Source organism: Rhinoderma darwinii, chromosome 5 (assembly GCF_050947455.1).
Source record: "Rhinoderma darwinii isolate aRhiDar2 chromosome 5, aRhiDar2.hap1, whole genome shotgun sequence".
In the NCBI taxonomy this organism is placed as follows: domain Eukaryota; kingdom Metazoa; phylum Chordata; class Amphibia; order Anura; family Rhinodermatidae; genus Rhinoderma; species Rhinoderma darwinii.
The window spans coordinates 214762237-214778013 of NC_134691.1; the positions used below are offsets into that span (position 1 = coordinate 214762237).

The following is a 15777-nucleotide window of genomic DNA, read 5'->3' on the forward strand; positions in this document are numbered from 1 at the left end:
TTTTGAGATATAATACAAAAAGTTTGTACAAAACAGAGATATGTACAACACAGGAGGATAAAAAAAAGAAGGAACGGTATCTAGCATCTTGTGGCAGTGTGGGGCATCAACTAGTTCTGTTTTACGTATCGAAGTTGTAGTCCTAAGGTTAGGATAGTCTAAGGTACGCTCAATAATGACGACAACAACAACACGATCCATAGAGAACACTCCTTCCCAATACTCTCAGTGGAAGGCACGGCCATCTTGCCATGCACTCCACTGTGCATGCGCCGATGCACAATATGACTTCGGCACACACACCAGAGCGCCAGCTCCACGATCTCCCCCTGGACATACATACAGCCACCACGGACAGGGCAAACTAGCGCCAATGAAAGCGGTAAACCGCCATTTACAGAGCGCCAGCTTCGTGAAAACAGTCCCCAGTACAGCTCATGTATGTGATACAATGTATAGCAGCATAATATCATGCTGTGGTCTCCTGGATCGTGTTGTCATTATTGAGCGTACCTTAGACTAAGCTAACTTTATGACCCACTGCTCACACTGTATATTTCACCAACACACTATGACGCATTGATACGATATTACGTCCTATTATACTTGTAATATATTCTATATACTGCCTGGCTTCCTCAAACTACAATTTAGGTACGTAAAACAGAACTAGTTGATGCCCCACACTGCCGCAAGATGCTAGATACCGTTCCTTCTTTTTTATCCTCCTATGTTGTACATATCTCTGTTTTGCACGAACTTTTTGTATTACATCTCAAAATGTTCAATACCATACATCCTGTATCTTTTCATGGTATGTTTATATTTTACTAAATTGTATGTATATGTCTTTCTTTAGTGCCCGATGAAAGTCTAACTACAAACGTTGCACATATAGCCACTGGCATCACGATAAAAACCAAACCAAAATAAAAATTCACGTTACCTTTCTAGAAGTGTGCCGAATATTTTTTTTTTCCATTACTCCAAATACTCTTCAGACCTGACCTCTTCCCGGACTCTTCCACTAACTTTATAACTCTTGGCACAGTTTTTTCCATATCCTAAAGACCTAACCGGATATAATCAGCATATCTAGACTTGATATACTGCGGCCCAGCAAAATAAAATGTTCGAACATGAGGTTCTTAGTAAACATCTTGATCACTGTATAAGCCACTTGCCGCTTCACGGCGACCACCTTCAAGTGAGTCCCTACTCTACCAAGTGTAGTATCCCATGGCAACCAATGCCGCTGCAACACAGCACCCGCATAGGGAGCACCCCAGGAGACCAACAGCACCCATGCTGCCGGTCTAAGCCACCTTGTCTCTGGACCACGTCCCCCCACAGATACAGGACCACAACAACAAAATATTAGCACAAAAAAATGAACAGATGGAAAAAGCTCCATCTCTGTAGTCTCAGGGGCCGCCTGAGAACCATTAGGCAGGGACACTTTTTATACAGTTTCCTGCAAATAAAAACACCTGGACCAAATGAGGGTGGAGCGCTGGTACCAGAAGAAAAAGACCGACTTATACAGTGATCAAAAGGTTTACGAAGAACCTCATGTTCATACATTTTATTTTGCTGAGACGCAATAGATCAAGTCTAGCAAGTGGATGTGCGCTCCATATTTTCTTTCTCCCTTTGGTTATATCAAATAATGGTTTACGATAAACCACACGAGTGCCCCATCACAAACCCGACCTATTGTTAGCAAATCGGGCTAAAAGGTGTCGGTCTCGGCCTCGGTGTCTGTCTCTATCTCTGTCTCTTGACACTCAATAGAAGTTGCAGGACTAGAACAGCCTTGGTTTGCACAGAGATTGGTAGCTCTTAGCTGGTAAGTCCTGAACCTCCAGACATGTGTTTGGTATTAGAGTCTGGTTTGCTAGTCTCAGGTCATGCACCTTTGTAAACTGACCAGTCGACATTGGTGCACTGCGGGTTAATGTAGTACGGAAACCTCGCCAAATCGTCAACCTCCTGTCTGTAGGTGGTCACCGCCAATGTGTGCTGTAAATAGTAGGTGGAGTTGTTCAGCACTGGTTCCTCCAATGAATGTCGTCTGTATAATCCAGCAGCCTTCATCTTCTCTCTTTTGTTCACCGTTCATTTAGTCTGTAGGATTCAATCATTTGAGGAAAGTGCAACGTGTCAGACTTGAGATGTTAAAAAATTAAAGAAGACAATCTGTGTGCCACTGACCTGTCATCTCATCCCAAGTTTTCTCTAGTTCCACTTTCTTCATTGGCTTCTTCTTTAGACTCCATTCTTAGGTCAATGTCTCTCATTTTCTTCTTCTGTGTGGTCTTCATGTTCTCATCATCCTTCTTGATCATGTTGGTCTTCTCTTCAGTCTTCAGGCTGCCCAAGGGCTGGTGCGTCCTCAAATTCTTCCTCCGTCTCTACAGGGACCAGTGTGGCCTCCATTTCTTGATGAGGGACTGGTATGTCAGCAATGTCCTCAGCTGCTGTGTTGGGGCAATGTGATGGCAGCTGATGCAGAGGTCGATGGTCGTTCATGTCATAAATTGCTGTAAATTATAAAAAGCCACATGAGTATTAGTGTGAGTACTGGAGATATGAAGCAGACCGATGTAACACGTACCTGGCCACAGTTGGCTTTTGAAGATTATAAACACTCTCTAGGAAAGGGGCAACATTGTAATTGATGACCATGTCCTTAGATGCAATGCTCACCAGGGTTTTCCTAGCCAATGCCAAATAGGCTTTTATCGCCCTGTTGCGTTGAACTTCATACACTTTTTCCTCAGATGTGTAGAGTATTTTCTGTGTCCTGTAGAAAACTGGTCATGTCATGGGAGCTCTGTGCCCAAGGCGTGAGATTTTAGATTTCAAGGGTCAGGATCATTGTGTTGGGTTGTCAAATTCATACAATCATTGTAAAACCGTGTGCGTGTGTGTGTGTGTGTGTGTGTGTGTGTGTGGTGTTGTGTTGTATCATGAGCCGGGGCTGTAGCAACACAGCCCTGGTCATGAATACGGTTGTAAACAAAGCAGGACAATTAGCATTGCCCTGCTTTGTTTGGAAACCATGGAGAATGGGGATAGTTATCCCGTCTCCATTTCAAGACTCCTGCGCGCACAGATGGCCTCGCGCAGGCGCTGATGAGTTGGCTGGTGATACATTATCACCATGCCGACCCATGCTAGCTGGGGGCGAGCGCCACACATCCCCCGCTGCGAGCGTACCGGCAGGGTTAAATAGCCCTGCGTCGGTGCGCTCAGTAGCTGGAGCTAGCAGAAGACTACCTCACCACCAGCTGAGAGCTGCCTGCCTGCCTCCCACACCACCAGGACCCGGCTCGCCTCTCCTGTCCTGTCTCTCTCCTCCAACGACCTGCTGCTTCGGCTCCTGCTTCTGCCTCTGCTTCTGCTCCACCAACGAGTCACGCTAAGTATCAAGTGTAGCAATAACTACACTTAACCCTGTCTCTCCCTGTCTCCTCCTGCTGTAATCCTTGCTCTCCCTGACTACTGTCCCTACTCTCCCTGAGTACTGTCAAGTTAACCCTTGAGTCCCTGTGTTAACCCTTATTGTCCCTGAAGTTCCCTGAGTTAACCCCTTGCTCCCCCTGAGTACTTTCCCTACTCTCCCTGAGTAAGTTAACCCTTGCTTCCCTGAGTCCCTGAGTTAACCCCTTGCTCTCCCTGAGTACTGTCCCTGAGTTAACTCTTGCTGTCCCAGAGTTAACTCTTGCTGTCCCAGAGTCCCTGAGTTAACCCTTGCCGTCCCAGAGTCCCTGAGTTAACCCTTGCTGTCCCAGAGTCCCTGAGTTAACACTTGCTGTCCCAGAGTCCCTGAGTTAACCCTTGCTGTCCCAGAGTCCCTGAGTTAACCCTTGCTGTCCCAGAGTCCCTGAGATAACCCTTGCTGTCCCAGAGTCCCTGAGTTAACCCTTGCTGTCCCAGAGTCCCTGAATAAACCCTTGCTGTCCCAGAGTACCTGAGTTAACCCTTGCTGTCCAAGAGTCCCTGACTTAACCCTTGCTGTCCCTGAGTTTACCCGTTGCAGTCCCTGAGAAACCCTTGGTGCAAGTTAACCCCTTGCAGTCCCTGAGTTAACCCCTTGCTGAACCCTGTTTACCTTTGCTGCCCTAAGTACCCTGCAGTGACCCTTGACCTGCACATCCCCAGGCACACAGTAACCCATTCCCCTTGTTCCTCCTTATCCTGTATTAACCCTTAGTGTATAGGGAAAGTTATATTAGGAGGGAGTGGGACAGAGATAGTGAGCGTGTGAGAATTACAAGTAACTTATTTGTATTGTGTTGTAACGTAACTGTATTCTTATGTATGTTTAGGTAAGTGGGTGGCGGTATAATTAGGATTGTGATACAGTGTTTATACTGTACTGTGATTAGTTACTGTATTTTATAGATGAGTGATTACTGTATGTTAATAAATATCACCTTTATTTACTATACGGTCTTATTCCCTTGAGTAGCCGCTAAAGCAATTAGATCGACGTTCGTATAAGGAAAAGGTAGGGGAACTAGGCATAACCCTAGTGACCCTGATTATAAAGGCGGTAGCAATAGTGGGTGCCACTAACCAGTGAATCCCGCTATTACCCCACCCCCTTTAACATGTTCCATCTCAGATATGCTAGATATGTAGATTTATGGTAGATTGTGGTTTGTATCGTATTGTCTCATGTATATGGTCATGTCCAGGAAATGTATCTGAGATTTTGAGTAGTTGAGAGAGTTTGATGGTATGATGGAACTTGTTGAAGTTTTTATGGAGTTCATATCCAGAGCCTAATCAGATGATCAGCAGGTCATCAATGTACCGGAAATATGCTGGAGGTTCAGTTGCGCAGGTTGATAAAAACGCCTCCTAGTTTCTCTATGAAGAGATCAGCATATTGTGGTGACTTTTTGCTACCCATAGCGCTTCCCGTGCACTGCAGATATGTCTGTCACATGAGCAATAATTGTGATGGAGAAGGAACCTGATGAGATGTATTGCCGGCTCTGTCGCTAGATTCTTCTGAAGAAAGTATTGGCATGCGGCTATGCCACCCTCATGGGGGATGTTCCAGTACAGAGACTTTACATCCATAGTTGCAGATATTCTTCCCTCTGGTAGTGGACCATGGGCTGAGTCATTCATTTGTAAACTTATCTGACGAAGCCTGTGAGCTCTAAAAGCCTGCAAGCATCATATTTCTGGTTAGCCAATAAAGGTATACATATAATACTTGTTTTGTCTCTGGTATTTAAAGAGGACCAGTCACTAGGACGTATAAGTTTAACTGGATAACTGACTTGAATGGTGCGGTTTCTTGGACTCCCCTCCCCCATTCCAGAGATATGGCCACTATTGTGTTGGCTCCCTCTTTGCGAATCTGCTTTAGTGAGCCAACAGGGCGTGAACTTTCCTCAAGCTGCCTTGTGCTGGTTGGTCCGCATCTGAGACAGGGAAGCTAGCTCCACCCTGTTGACTAACTACAGCAAATGTTATCTGTGTGGTCTTTAAATTTTAGTTTTCTCATTCACACCTGTGTATGAAAATACAGATCAAATTTGGGTATGCAGTACATATCCTATATACATACAAAATATATCTTTTTTTTTCTGTATGGTGTCCATTTTTTGGTACATTTGTCAGTCTTTCATCCATATTTGTTCTGTTTCTTATTAAGGGATTAACTATTTCACTATTTTTGTTTTTTGTTGCTGAAAATATGGATACTTTAAAAAATAAGTCCTGCTGCAAAAATACTTAAACTTGTGTAAGATCCTTAACCCCTTCCCGATATCCGCCGTATATATACAGGGCTGCCGGGAAGGTGTTCCCGCAAAGCGCAGTACAGTTACGTCGCAGTGATGGTGCGGGCTCAGAAACAGAGCCGGCACCATCACCGCGGTGTGACAGCTGTATTATACACCTGGCACCCTCCTGTAACTGCCAGGATCGGAGCTATTCTCCGATCCGGCTGATTAACCCCTCAGATGCTGCGCTCAATATTGCGCAGCATCTGATGGGTTTTAGCCCGACCGGCAGCCCAGTGACGCAATCGCTGGGTTGCTATGGCAATCGGACGCCAGAAAATGGCGTCCGAGTGTGCCTTGTACGGGAGCCGATGAGGACCCGCCTGCGGCGCGTCCTCATAGGCTTGCTGTCAGTGAATAACTGACAGCGCTAATACACTGCACTACGTATGTAGTGCAGTGTATTAGAGTAGTGATCGGGGCATCAGGCCCTCAAGTCCCCTAGTGGGACAAGTCAAAATAGTTAAAAAAAGTAAAAAAAAATCTGGTAAAACAATAAAAACACACACGTTTCAAATAAAAATAAAGCTAAACTGACTTTTTTCCCATAGTAAGTCTTTTATTATGGGAAAAAACGTAAAAATGAAAAAAACTATACATAATTGGTATCGCCGCGTCCGTAACGACCCAAACTACAAAACTATTATGTAATTTATCCCGCACAGTCAACGTGGTAAAAAAAAACATGAAAAACAATGCCAGAATCTTTGTTTTTAGGTCACATCTTCCAAAAAATGCTATAAAAAGTGATCAAAAAGTCAAATTTTCTCCAAAATAGTACTAATAAAAACTGCAATCCGTCCCGCAAAAAATAATCCCTGACACCGCTTTGTATACGCAAAAATAAAAAAGTTGTGGGTCTTAGAATATGGCGACACAGAAAACAAATGATTTTATAAAAAAAGTGATTTTATTGTGCAAAAGCTGCAATACATAAAAAAAACAATATAAATTTGGTATCGCCGTAATCGTATCGACCCGCAGAATAAAGCTAACATGTCATTTAGGGCGCACTGTGGATGCCGAAAAAAAATCAATAAAAAAACGTTTCCAGAATTGCTTGTTTTTGGCAATTTCCTTTATCAAAAAATGAAATAAAAAGTAATCAAAAAGTCGTATGTGTTCTAAAATGGTACCAATAAAATCTACAGCCCGTCTTGCAAAAAACAAGCCCGCACACCGCTCAATCAACTGAAAAATAAAAAAGTTATGGCACATCTCAATGCGCAGGCCGGAGGGGAACATTCCTCCAGTTTCAGGGCCCTAGTATTTAGGAACTAGAAAAGGGAAGTGACATAGCACATCCGCTGGAAGCGAGGGCGCCCGTATTATACCAGCGCAAAGCTTTCCCAGCAATATTTCCCAAACTACGAAGGAGAAAAAGTCCTCAAAAGATGCAGAGCGTTAGAAAAGGGGGATAAGAAAGAAAACCGTTTATCAGCGCGACACCAGCCGGTTCATAATGGATCGCTTCATAGCGTACAACACTTCTATGGATAATTGCATTATTTACCCCATTATTATACCCTCTTATTATGCCCTGATGTACTCCGCACAGATTACATATGCCCCCAAATTATAAACTGAAATACCAGCAAAACCCCAAACAGAACTGCCAAGTAAAATCCATGCTCAAAATGGCGGTTTTTCACTTCTTAGCCCTACAGTGTGCCCAAACAGCAATTTATGGCCACAAGTAAGGCATTACCATACCCGGGAGAACCCGCTTAACAATTTATGGGGTAAGATTCTCTAGGGGCATAACATATAGGCAGATCAGTGGAAAAATTGCAATTTTCACTTTGCACCATCCACTGCGTATTCATTTCTAAAAAACACCTGTGGAGTCAATTCTCACTACACCCCTTGATAAATGCCTTTAGGGGTGTAGTTTCTAAAATGGGGTCACCTTTGTTTGGTACATCAGTGGTTTTGCAAATGCAACATGCTGTCCGCAAACCATTCCAGCAAAATCTACGCTCCAAAAGATAAATACCGCTCCTTTTCTTCTGAATGCTCCCATATATGTAAACAGCTGATTATAACCACATATGGGGTGTTAGGCGGGATTCACACGACCGGGTCGTTCCCGAGCCCGAGTGCCGGCCGGTAAAATCGGCCATTCTGCCCGGCCGGTTTGCATAAAGTTATGCATCCGTGCCGGGCCGGGCAGATCCGGACAGTGACATCAGTGGCAGCTCCTGAAGGGGAATCTCCATGTGTTCGGGGATTCCGCTTCAGGAGTTTCCCCTGATGTCACTGCCCAGATATGGACAGAGACATCAAGCGCTCTGTCCAGGAGCGGAATCCCCGAAAACACGGGGATTCCGCTCCTTTAAGGAGCTAAAGTGCGGCTAGCACATAGCAGAGCGGGGAGATACCTCCCTGCTCTGCTATAGTGGCGTCGCTGCAGTAGTAGCAGCCGCAGCAGCAGCAGCTGCTGCTACTAGCGGCGCCATCGAAGGTGTCGCCGAGCCAGGGTGCTTTTAACAAGCAGGGGAAGGGAGCCAGCGCAGCGCTCCCTCCACCTGCTGTACACCCCGGCCCTGCAACACAGTGTACAGCGATGCCATTCGTCAGAATGGCATCAACTCCTCCTCCTCACATGCACTCTGCGCTGTGAGGAGGAGGAGATAGAGCGCAAGCTCCGGAAAACCCGGCCATCACTCGGAACACATTCCGGTGATGGCCGTGTAATACCCGGCCCCATAGACTTCTATGGGAGCCGGGCGGCCGGGTGCCCGGGCAAAGATAGAGCATGTCCTATTTTTTGACGGCCGGATTTCCCGGCCGTCAAAAAATCGGTCGTGTGAATAGCCCCATTAGGGGTCTATCATTCCTAATGCAGCCGGGTGCCGGCCGATTTATGAACGGCCGGCACCCGGCCGGGAAACCCTGCAGTGTGAATGAGGCCTTACCGTACTCGGGAGAAATTTCTTTACAAATGTTGGGGGGGCTTTTTCTTCTCTATTCCTTGTAAAAATGAAAAATGTTGATCATTTTCATAGCTTAATTCAAATTAATTCAGCAAAAAACCTTTGGGATCAAAATTTTCACTATACCCCTAGATGATTCCTCAGGGGGTGCAGTTTCCCAAATGGAGTCACTTTTGGGGTGTTTCCACTGTACTAGTACTACAGGGGCTCAGCAAATGTGACATGGTGCCCAGAAACCATTCCAAAATCCAAATGGTGCTCCTTCCATTCTGAGCCATACCGTGTGTCCAAACAGATGTTTATGACCACATGTGGGGTACTGTTTTACTCGGGAGAAATTTCTTTACAAATTTTATGGTGCTTTTTCTCCTTTAGTCCTTGTGGAAATGAAAAATAAAATACCTAAACCTACATTTTATTTGAAAAAAATGTAGATTTTCATTTTCACAGCCTTTTCCTAAAATTTCTGCAAAAAACCTGTGGGGTCAAAATGCTCACTATACCCCTAGATAATTTCCTCAAGGGGTATAGTTTCCAAAATGGGGTCATTGTTGGGGGTATCCACTGTTTTGTCCCCTCAGCGGCTTTGCAAATGTGACATGGCCTCCGAAAACCATTCCTGCTAAATTTGAGCTCCAAGAGCCAAATGACGCTCTTTCCCTTCTAAGCCCTGCCGTGTGTCCAAACAACCGTTTATTACCACATGTGGAGTATTGTTTTACTCGGGAGAAATTGCTCTACAAATGTTGTGGTGCTTTTTCTACTTTAATTCTTTTGGAAATGAAAAAATTTTTGCTAAACCTACATTTTATTTAAAAAAATGTAGATTTTAATTTTCATGGCCTAGTTCCAAACATTTTTGCAAAAAAACTGGGGGGTCAAAATGCTTGCTACACCCCTAAATAAATTCCTCAAGGGGTGTAGTTTACCAAATGGGGTCACTTTTGGGGGGTTTCCACTGTTTTGGTACCACAGGAGCTCTTGAAAGCTGACATGGTGCCTAAAATATATTCTAATACAAAGGAGGCCCAAAATCCACTAGGTGCTACTTTTGCTTCGGAGGCCGGTGCTTCAGTCCAGTAGCACACTAGAGCCCCATGTGGGATATTTCCTAAAACTGCAAAACCTGGGCAATAAATATTAAGATGCGTTTCTCTGGTAAAACCTTCTGTGGTACAAAAAAAATGGATTCAAAATGAATTTTGGGAAAAAAATAATGAACTTTGTAAATTTCACCTCTACTTTGCCTTAATTCCTGCGCAATGTCTAAAGGGTTAAGAAACTTTCTAAATGCTGTTTTGAATACTTTGAGGGCTACAGTTTTTAAAATGGGGTGACTTATTGGGGGTTTCTAATATCTAAGGACCTCAAAGCCACTTCACAACTAAACTGCCCCTGTAAAAATAGCATTTTGAAATTTTCTTGAAAATGTGAGAAATTGCTGCTAAAGTTCTAAGCCTTGTAACATCCTAGAAAAATAAAATGATGTTCAAAAAACGATGCTAAACTAAAGTAGACATATGGGTGATGTTAATTAGCAACATTTATGTGTTTTATAACTGCCTGTCTTACAAGTAGATACATTTAAATTGAGAAAAATGAAAATTTTTGCAATTTTTCCCTAAATTTTGGTGTTTTTCACAATTAAATACTGAATGTATCGGGGAAATTTTGCCAGTAACATAAAGTCCAATGTGTCACGAGAAAACAATCTCAAAATCGCTTCGATAGGTAAAAGCATTCCGGAGTTATTACCACATAAAGTGAAACATGTCAGATTTGAAAAATAAGGCTCTGTCAGGAAGGTCAAAAGTGGCCAAAGAGGGAAGGGGTTAATAAGCGTGTGTGCATAAGCCCTAAAATCGCTGTTTATCTACAAAACCATGTGGTCATTACCAATCCACTTGGACATGCGCCTACTTGTGGTAATACCCGGTTGGTGCCGTTTTTAGAGGCATCGTTATAAGTGAACACCGCCGAAAACCCTTCACATTATTGGTGAGTCGCTAGAAGAATATTTCAGTCTTTCCCGAAGACCTCCCATTCCATTTATAAATAGAGTTGCCGGCCTTTGGACCCTGTCTAGAGCCAAAAACGACTTTACGATAAAGCCTTACAAGCGATGTATAGAGGAGGACTTCATTGCAATGAGTGGAATCTGAGGCTAAACTCCGTGCCAAAATCCATCACTAAACCCACATGTAACGCTTGTGTAATTTCTATGTGGATTTGGGTACGGTTATTAGGCTGGTTCCACAGCGTAAACCTAGTCTAAGAACAGAAAGTAGAGTGTAGCACTTGGGTCAATGTCCCAAAGACACTGGGTAATGAGTGTAACAATACTACTGTAATGTCGGGGTAGGGAGACAGACAAGTGAGCCCTAATCTACCCGCCACTCAGTCCCTGCCTACTTGCAACGACCCGCCCTAGGCGACCGGGTACAACTGGGCGACGGTCCCTACACTCAATAGGTGCACGACAGACAAACAGACAAGGGTACAAAGAAGCAAGGGAAATGGGGAAGTTGCCCACGGGAACACCGTGAGCAACAAGTGAAGTGAACAAGCCGAGTCAAACCAGGAGATGAGCGAGGTACAAAAACGCAGAGCAGAAGAGTGGTCAGTAAAGCCAAGGTCAAACACAAGCAGAGGATCAGTAGTTCAAGAAGCTGCAGCAGGGCCAGGAACCAACAGAGAAGAATCACAAGCAAAGGAGGAACAGGAAAGGCAGGTATAAATAGACAGAGGGCGGGAGCTAGCTCCGTCTGGCCAGGCTGTGATAGGCTCTCCCACTCCTAAGCCTGCCATCCTGGGTGGTGGAAGATGGAGTCAGTCTCACAGACATAGAAGCAGGTGCAGACTGATTACCAATGGGCGTCGACACAGAAGTTGTGTCTGGCAGATCCTTTACAACTACAGTTGCTTCATTTTACAATTATCCAATTTTAAGGCTTATAACTATTTCATGCTTTTTTAAATTGGGGAATGGGCAACTCTGTTTCAGATTTTCTTTTCAGAAACATCATGGTGTAAAGTCAAAGCAGAACTTGCATTCCTGGGAACTTGGCACCTGAGGGGGAAAAGGCTTGCAAAGCTTGGCTCTCTTCTGGTTTTCCATGCAGTTTGGCATGTAGCATTCTGTAAAGTGAAGTTGAGTAACTTTTGTTGGGGCATGGGGAATCCCACATCTTGTTTTTTGCAGTCAACATAGAACAAAGTGCTTGGAGTCTGTAGCAGGTAACGTGCAATGTGTGCATGACTCTCCTCATCCCTGTAGATCTTGTCTATAGTGTATGGAATGTCTTCCACTGGATAGTATGATAGGATGGGCACTGGATAGTATGAGATAGTATGAGATAGTATGAGAAGCTGCTTCATGTTTTCCTAGCCTGAGTGTCAAGTATAGATTGTCAAACTACTCTCGGGTTGGGTGGGATTTTATTTTCTGATTTCTTCCAGAAACCTTGGAAAAAAATCTTGACTATTACTTGAAGTGAATCGCACAGCGGATAGTAGCAAATGAACCTGTTTAGTATATTTCTTGGTAAAACAGATGTGTTGACTATGCATACATCCGGTCCCACAATCTTTTCGTCAAACAATAAAATCACACTTGGCGTTTCACCTGAAACTAGTTTGAAGCATTGTGGAAAGGAAGAAAGGATTTCTCTAGTCTTATATCCCACAGATGTACACGTGGAGCCAGAGCTATTAAAAAAGTGCCTTTTTTTTTCTCATTTGTGATTTTTGCGGCAGAACCGCAGCTTTTCCGCAACAGAGGAGCAGCGATCCCACAGCATAAATTGACACGCTGCGGCTTAAAAAGCCACACTGCAGCTCAATTTTTTTTTGCAGCGTGCGGATGAGATTTGTTCAAATCTCATCCACTCGGCTGCGACTGTAATACGCTGCGGATTTTACGCAATAAAATGTGTTGCATAAAATCCGCAGTGTTCATGCCTAGTGTGCTCCTACCCTAAGGCCGGATTTACACAAGCGTGTGCTTTTTGCGCGCGCAAAAAACGTGGTATTTTGCGCATGCAAAAGGTCCATAACAGCTCCGTGTGTCAGCAGCGTATGATGCGTGGCTGCGTGATTTTCGCGCAGCCCCCATCATTATGACACTCTGTTTGTATGTTTGTAGCACGTGGTGCTTTTCTGTTTTCATTCATAGTTTATACTGCTGCGGAAGTGCTGGGCGTGATTTTCACGCACCCATTGACTTCAATGGGTGCGTGATGCGCGAACAATGCACAAATATAGGACATGTCGTGAGTTTTACGCAGCGGACACACGGACACACGCTGCGTGAAAATCACTGACAGTCTGCACGGCCCCATAGAGTAACATAGGTCCGTGCGAGGCGCGTGAGAATCACGCGCGTTGCACGGATGTATTACACGTTCGTCTGAATAAGCCCTAACAATAAGGCCCAGTTCACAGAGTTTTTGGGCCTTGATATTGACTCGGACACTGCGTCAGAATCAGCACCAAACAACTTCCAAAACCGCCTCCCATTGATTTAATCTGAAATCAATGGGAGCCAGTCGCGGAAAAAAGAAAAAGCAGCACGTCCTTTCTTTCCGCTGTTCCGCCTCTGACCTGCCATCGAAATCAATGGGAGGCAGAAAATGCATTTTTCGCTGCGTTTTTTGTCTGCTGTCCTCAATCGCCGCGGGCAAAAAACGCAGCAAGATAGTGTGGGCAGGTAAAAATCTGCCTCAAAATTCGGTGCGTGGTTCCAGTCGGTCGCCGGTGCGTGGGCGGGCGGTCGCGGGTGTGCGCTCGCGGACGCATGCGCTGTCCGCCGCGGGTGCGTGCGCTCGCCGGTGCGTGCTCGCGGCTCGGTCGCGCAGGCGGTGTTTGACGGCCCCCATGACGAGAGGGAGGGCCCCCGCAGCTCATGAAATTCTCTTGGTGAAAAAAAACGGGCCCCATTGCAGGGGCCTGTTTTTTTTTTCTACCAAAGGCAAGTCGCGGCAATTGCCGGGCCCCCATTTCAATTAGGTTTGGCCGGGCCCCTCACATCAGTACCCCTAACACCCCCCTGATGGCGGCCCTGGGTAGCATGATCTAGTGCTGGACGGAGTACCGTTAACAGGCGGTGCCACGGTAGGGGGGCCCAGAAAATTTAGCTGTATGGGGCCCTGAAATTCCTGATTGCAGCCCTGAGTTTGGGTACCAGCTTTGGATTGCCATTCTAAACTTCGAACTATGGGATATCTGGGAGACATTGGACTTCTGAAAAGCCCTGAAAGATTAAACTATTTCGGACTCCCATAAGGGATAAACCTACCAAACTGCTCATCTCAAATAAGATAAGCACCACCTATTAACAATCTACCACCAATCCCCTCACAACCACTCCAATAACACAGAAAGGGCGATCCATAATGGGGGGTTATGGACCATTATACCTTTTAAGTGATCATGAATAGGCAGTTTGGGTACCAGCTTTGGATTGCCATTCTAAACTTCGAACTATGGGATATCTGGGAGACATTGGAATTCTGAAAAGCCCTGAAAGATTAAACTATTTCGGACTCCCATAAGGGATAAACCTACCAAACTGCTCATCTCAAATAAGATAAGCACCACCTATTAACAATCTACCACCAATCCCCTCACAACCACTCCAATAACACAGAAAGGGCGATCCATAATGGGGGGTTATGGACCATTATACCTTTTAAGTGATCATGAATAGGCAGTTTGGGTACCAGCTTTGGATTGCCATTCTAATGTCAGGGACATAAGACAAATGAAAACTAATACATACCATCTTGTTGCGGCTTGATGCCCTGGTGATGATTCAACGACTAGCATATAGCAGGGCAACGGTGGGTGGTTGTTCAGAGTCCTTCTGAGGTCCATACCAGAGAATCAACGTTTCATGCCTGCAAGACAGAAAATAATGTTAATAAAACATGATATTTTCTAAGCTTCAAATGCCAACCTCTGTATAGAAAACAACTGGTTAGGACCACGGCACTACATACATTTACAGGCATTACAGCAACAGGGATCACACTGGTTACTATAGTTATTTTAGCTATTTTCACATGGTGTTATACTGATAACCCCCCAATTATCGATACAACAAATCATGCTCAAAGTCGCCACTATCCTGCCGGGACTTGGGATTAGAAAGTGGAGCCCTAAGAAGGGGCCACAGCCAGAACGCTATCCTGGATGGGTGTAAGGAATGCAGTAATATACTGCATCAATAATAACTCGCTCGAGGGTGGACTATAGTTATTTTAGCTATTTTCACATGGTGTTATACTGATAACCCCCCAATTATCAATACAACAAATCATGCTCAAAGTCGCCACTATCCTGCCGGGACTGGGGATTAGAAAGTGGAGCCCTAAGAAGGGGCCACAGCCAGAATATTATCCTGGATGGGTGTAAGGAATGCAGTAATATACTGCATCAGTAATAACTCGCTCAAGGGTGGACTGTAGTTATTTTAGCTATTTTCACATGGTGTTATACTGATAACCCCCCAATTATCAATACAACAAATCATGCTCAAAGTCGCCACTATCCTGCCGGGACTGGGGATGGGCTTACAATGTCACCATGGAATTACATGGTGCATTGCAGTTTTACTATAACGGATGATAAATCTATTTTGTAGGTTATTAATCTAGAAATTATAATGTCTATAGACTTCATAAAATAAAGGGAGAAACCTACTATCTGAAAGCAGCTCCTTCCAGCTGGGCCAGTGAACCAATGACTGAACGTTGTAGAAACGTGGAAGTCGGATGTTTTCACACTTTTTTAAATAACGGATGTTCAGCATCAGAAGTCTGTTAATGTTCCTGCTAAAAGAAAGAAACATAGGACGTTAAAAAAACCTATTATGCATTTTAAGTTTAAAGAAACTCCCAAAAATAGCTATTGAGCCCCCCCCCCCTCCTGTTTGTACATACCAAGCACTTCATCCACTAATACTTTCAGCCTCCCGCTGTGACTAAGTGAATCCTGCAGCTTTTGCTGTGTGGATCAGAAGTCAGACATTC

General features: G+C 44.6%; 1 long non-coding RNA gene across 1 annotated transcript; it reads right to left on the minus strand.

Annotated features, from left to right (window-relative positions):
- Positions 1–1627: 1627 nt before the first annotated feature.
- Positions 1628–15575, minus strand: LOC142652850 (uncharacterized). Its single transcript, XR_012847953.1, has 4 exons — positions 15449–15575; positions 14526–14643; positions 2215–2543; positions 1628–2127 (listed from the first exon to the last, which is right to left on the minus strand). It is a non-coding gene; the product is annotated as an uncharacterized LOC142652850 (long non-coding RNA).
- Between the last annotated feature and the right edge of the window lie 202 nt (positions 15576–15777).